At 40.2% G+C, this 6,000-nt stretch overlaps 1 pseudogene; it reads right to left on the bottom strand.

The window, feature by feature from the left end:
* Positions 1-4,011: 4,011 nt before the first annotated feature.
* On the bottom strand, positions 4,012-4,811 carry LOC136322929 (large ribosomal subunit protein eL8 pseudogene; annotated as a pseudogene).
* Positions 4,812-6,000: the final 1,189 nt, after the last annotated feature.

The following is a 6,000-nucleotide window of genomic DNA, read 5'->3' as shown; positions in this document are numbered from 1 at the left end:
ATAAAACCATTGAAAACTGGAACCAGGAGTGTCTCAGAATGTGGGATAGGTTGTATTGTTGAAGGAATATTAGGATATGAGATCATATGCCATTTTTTCTTGCCGATGCCCTTTGTATGGATCAGACAGAAATAACAGTCACTGCTGTGGTCCTTAGGTTCACACCAAACCATGGAAATATCAAAAGGCATTCCTTTGCGTTTTCCTTTTGTCCAGTCACGAAACATTTCCTCACAATTATAACACACAATATGAGGAGCCCAATTCTTGTCTTGATCGCCAAGGGGAACTTGAAAATAGGCAATATATGCACGTGTCACAAATGATGAAATATTGTGCCTTTGATGTTGAAGTGTGTAACATCCATATATATAACAGAAAGTGTCAGGACTATTCTTACATTTATGCCTACTCAAAGAAGCCATGATTTAATCTTAAAACAAAATAAGAGGGTGTTTTTATCAGATAATAATTTTTTACATTTAAAAACAACTACAATTATGTAAAAGCGATGTTTGTAAAACATTAATTGCCTTGTGGGTATGTTCAGTCCAAGAGTCATTGCCCTTTAACTCCAATTTAAAAACCAATGCATGCCATTAACTGTAACAAAAAGAAATTAAAATTGCATAGAAACTGGAGCATGCACCAAGAAACATTTCAGATTTGGAATCAGTGATGCAGAAATATATAGAAACAGTTCTAAAACCTCATGCAACAGAAAATGAAAAAAAAATTGTTCCCCAGTGTATTTTATGACCTTCCTTTTATTATTTGACATTTCAAAGCCATATTTTAATTAACTTTCTTAAAACATAATTTACATAAAGTAAAATATAGTTATTTTAATTATACTGTTTCATAAGTTTTGAAAAATGTGCATCTTTGGCCCTGGCTGGTTGGCTCAGTGGATAGAGTGTCAGTCTGTCATATCGATGTCCCAGGTTTGATTTCTTGTCAGGATACACATAAAAAGTGACCATCTGCTTCTCTCCCTCTCCTTCTCCCCCTTCTCTTACTCTTCCACTCCTGCAGCCAGTGACTTGGCTGGTTTGAGCGTCAGGCCAGTTGCTGAAAATAGCTTGGTAGGTCCAAGTGTTGGTCTCAGACGCTAAAAACTGCTTGATTGATTCGAGCATTGGTCCCAGACAGGAGTTGCAGGGTGGATCCCGGTTGGGGTGCATGTGAGAGTATGTCTCACTATCTCCCCTCCTCTCACTTAAATTTTTTAAAAAAAGAAAAAAACTGCAACCTCCACCACAGTCAAGACAGAGAACATTGCCATCCCCTCAAAATGTCCCCTCATGCCCCTTTGCAGTCACTCTTCATCACTCCTGGCTCAGGGCACTACTGATCTGCTTTCTAATTGTTATTATTTGCATTTTACTTAAAATATGGAATCATAAAATATATGTGAATTTCCTGCCTACCACACCCATGGCCGGTTCCAGCACCATTTGTTGAACTGCCTTGGTGTCTTTGCCGGAATCAGTTGTTTGTGTATGTGTGGATCCACTCCTGGTCTCTATTCAGCTCATTAATCTATATATCTGTCTTGTCCCAATACCTCATCCTCTTGATTTCTGCGGCTTTATACAAGTCTTGAAGTCAAGTAATGTAAGTTTCCAGCTTTGTTCTTTCCTTTCAAAAATTTTTTGCTATTCTAGGACCTTTGTATTTTATATAAATTTTAGAGGCAAATCATTAATTTCTATGAAAAGCCCTCCTATTTTTGAACAGCTTTACTAAGATGCCATTTGCTATCATAAATTTTACCCATAAGTATGAAATTCAAAGACTTTTAGCAGCTTACAGAATTGTGCAGCCATCACCACGATTCAATTTTAGAACATTTCATCACCCCCAGAAGATCCTTCATGTGCACTTGCATTGATGCCTCTTTCCCACTCCCCAGCCCAGCACAACAGCTAATCACTCCCTGTCTCTATAATCTGCCTTTTAGATACATTTCAGGTAAATAGAATCTTATAATATGTGATCTCTTCTGTCTGGCTTCTTTCATTTAGCAGGCTTCTGAGATGCTATCTTGTAGCCTGTATTAGTACTTTGTAACGCTTTGTCATACTAGGGACAAATAGCATTTCATTGTAAGAATAGACCACATTTTGTTCAGGCATTTCATCAGTTGATGGATATTTGATTGCTTCCATTTTGGGCTTACTATGAATGTTACTGCTATGAGTATTCATATACAAATGTTTTTATGGACATATGTTTTCATTTATCTTTATATTAAACTTTCTGATGATCTGCCAAACTTTTTTTAAAAAATTGGTTTGAGAGAGAGAGGAAGAGAGAGAGAGACAGGAACACTTATCTGTTTCTGCATGTGCCCTGACCAGGGATCAAACTAGGTTCTCAAACCAACTGAGTTATCCGGCCAGGGCCCAAACTGTTTTTTAAAGGTTACATTATTTTACATTTCCACCAGCAGTGTATGAGTCTAAATTCTGGTCACCTAATTCCAACATATGGAGGGGGTGTAGTTTTGCCTCACCACCAAGCATTTCTCAGTTACTAACTGGCTGTTCTACAACTCAACTCAATTCTGACACTATCTCCCTAGACATAGGGTCAGATCCCACAGGTTAAGTACTACAAGACGGTCCCCATGCAACTTCCCCAACACATATACATGCCCTTCAGCTGCCAATTGCAAACCCAGGTTGTCACCTGGGCTTCTGGCTGAATGGTTATAAATCAGAGGTTCTAGCTACTCCCCAGCCAGGTTCAATTAATTTGCTAGAGTGACTCACAGAACTCTGAGGAACTTTTTATTTACTAGATTACTGGTTCATTCTAAAGGGGCATAACTCAGGAACAAGCCAGATGGAAGAGATGCGTAGGGCAAGGTTAGAGAAAGGGCTCAGAGCTTCTATACCCTCTCCCCAAATCTCCAAGTGTTCACCAACTTGAAAACTCTCTTGATGTTTACGGAGGCTTCATTACATAGACATGATTGATTGAATCATTGGTCATTGATGATTGAATTCAATCACCAGCCCCTCCTCATTCCCCAGAGATCATATGGGTATCACATGGTTGGCTCTCCTGGCAACCAGCAATCATCCTTTGACTCAGTCCCTAACTCACCTCATTCACATAACAAAAGACACCTTTGCTGCTATTGTCACTTAGGAAATTCAAAAGGATTTAGGAAGTGTGCCAAAAATGGGACGAAGACCAAATACAAATATTTTTTATTATAAATAACAATATCAAGTGAGGTTTCCAGTTGCTCCATAGTATCACAGACCTTTGTTATTTTTTTGTCCTTTTCATTGTAGTGTTATCCTGGTGGATATGAATGGGTTTTAATTTGCATTTTTCTCATGAATAATAATCTTGAACATGTTTTCATTTGCTTCTTGGCTATTCCTATATCTTCTTCAGTAACATGTCTACCAATATCATTTGGCTATTTTTTTATTATAGAAATTTTGCTTGTTTTTTAAAATTGTGTTATTTGTATTCTTATTGGGTTATTTGTCTCTGACCTTTGTAAAAGTTTTTAATATATTCTGGGTATAAGTCATTTATCAGATATATGATTTGTAAATATTTCCTCCCAGTCTGTGGCTACTTTTAGTTTCTTAATGGTGTCTTTTTAAACACAAAGTTTTACTTTTGATGGATTTCAGTTAATCAGCTCTTTAAAGTTAATTTTTGCGTATGATGTGAGGTAAAAGTCTAAATCTATGTTCTCACATGTGAACATCAAATTGTCTCAGAAACATCTGTTGAAAAGATGATCCCCTCACCACCATTGAATTTCTTTGACAGTTTTGTCTAAATTTAACTGGCCATAAATATATAAATTTATTTCTAGACTTTCAATTCTATCTTATTGATTTATATGTCTATCTTTATGATGCAATGTATCTGGGAAAAAAACCTTAATAAAAAGCTCATCTTGTTATCAAGATGGTAAGTTTTTGGTAAAGGAGAGGTTTTATTACTTTTATGTACAGAAAACTCAACAGTGTACACTTAGCCCAATTTGGTGGTCAGTTCTTTAGCCTTTGCCCTTCCAGCTTGGCAATACAAGGCATCATCCTTGAACCCAGGATGTTGCCTCTGCAGTTGAGGCAGATCTCACCTTACCTGTCTCTATAATTGATCCAGAGTGCTTCCATTAGCTTAGCTAGAGCTCCTTGTCTTCCGAGTTAATCAGTGTGAAGGTGACGGTGGTGCAGGTCTCCCTGTGCACTAGCTGCCCCAGCCAGCCTTCCCCTGGATAGTGCAGTAGGGAACCCCCATCTCCAGCACAGGGCAGGCAAGAAGATGACCAGCTCAATGGGAACCAGACCGTGTGCAGTCACCACCAGCTGTGCCTCCTTGTTCTCCACCAGGGTGGTGACAGTATTAGCACCTGCTCGAAGGACAGATGGCCTCTTGGTGGGGACATCCCCTTTGCCGGCAGCTGTTTTCTCAGCCTGGGCCAACAGCCTCTGCTTCTTCTCTTGCTTTGTCTCTGGTCTGTGCTTGTGGGCCAGCTTATGCAGTTGAAGAGCTGTTTGGCGGTCCAAGGCCTGGGTGACCTGGTTAATGTCAGGAGGCACTTTCAGAGGCTTACCCAGAACAGCCCATTGCCGCTGCAGCTGAATGCAGCGGGGCCATCTGACAAAGCAGGTGGTCCCTTTTGGGCTGGACGTCCTGCCCAATGCCAGACCTCTTGGGCCTTTCCTCAGTCAGGGGATCTACCACCCTCTTCGCCTCCTACTTCTTCACAACAGCAGGGCAGGCACTGCCTTCTTCCCTGTAGCCTTCTTTCCTTTCAGCATCTTGGGTAAGTCTCAAAATCAAGAAGTCCTTCAATTTTGTTCTTTCTAAAAAATTTTATTGATTACGTGGGTCTTTTGGATTTTCATTAGTTCAAAGCACTTTTTAATTTCCCTTTGGATTTACTCTTTTACACTTTGATTATTTAGAAATGGGTCATTTACTTTTCAAACATTTGGAAATTACCCATATATTTTCCTGTTACAGATTTCTAATTATATGGTCAGAGAACATGCATTTTTTTTGTTTTGTTTTGTTTTAGCTTTCCATCAAAGTGCAAAATACAGAGTGTAAAGATTAAGAGATTAAGAGTGAACCTTGGCCAGTGGCTCAGTGGATAGAGTGTCCGTCCAGCATGTGGATGTTTCAGGTTTGATGCCCGGTCAGGTCACACAAGAGAAGCAGCCATCTACTTCTCTCCCCATCCCGCTCCCCTTCTTTTTCCTTTCCCCTCTCACAGCCAGTCGCTCGATTGGTTCAAGCATATCCCTGGGCACTGAGGATAGCTTAGTTGGTCTGAGTATGTCAGCCTCAGGCACTAAAAATAGCTCAGTTGATTTGAGCACCAGCCTCAAATGGGGGTTACTGGGTGGATCTCACTAGGAGCACATGCAGGAGTCTATCTCACTATCTCCCCTTCTGTCACTTAAAAAGGGGATTAAGAGTGAATTTAAGGCGAGAGATGTTGGAGTCTGGACCTGCCTTTGACCAAAGACAGAGAAAAAACATCTCCCCTGTATTCCAAACCACCTGGCACTAAGAAGAGCACATTAAAGTGTCTTTGTCAATATGTACAGCCACAGCAATGACATTGGAGAGAGGAAGGCAGTCCATTCCAGATAAATGCGCTCTAAAATGGTTCTGAGAATTGGACTTCCACAGCTTTGATTCTCCTCCAGCAGTTTGGTCCCCCAGTATTAGGGGGTAAAAAGAATGAAAGCTGGTAGCACCCTGCTCTTCTGCATACCTTCACATCCTACTTACAGAACTAACGCTAGTACACCCAGGACTTCTGTCTCCCTTGCCAAACATCCAGTAACTAAAGCTCAGATTCCATTTTGGGGCTCTGTAGGAAAGGTGGTGGCTCTCAAGAGGAAATCTGTACTGAGCACATTTATGTATAAGAGCAGGCCAGAGATAGTAAAGGCAAAGATAGTCAAGGCAAGCATAGGCAAGGATAATCAAGTTCATCAAGTC

This window comes from Saccopteryx bilineata, chromosome 2 (genome assembly GCF_036850765.1).
Source record: "Saccopteryx bilineata isolate mSacBil1 chromosome 2, mSacBil1_pri_phased_curated, whole genome shotgun sequence".
NCBI lineage: Eukaryota > Metazoa > Chordata > Mammalia > Chiroptera > Emballonuridae > Saccopteryx > Saccopteryx bilineata.
This window is presented reverse-complemented; position numbering and strand designations above follow the sequence as displayed.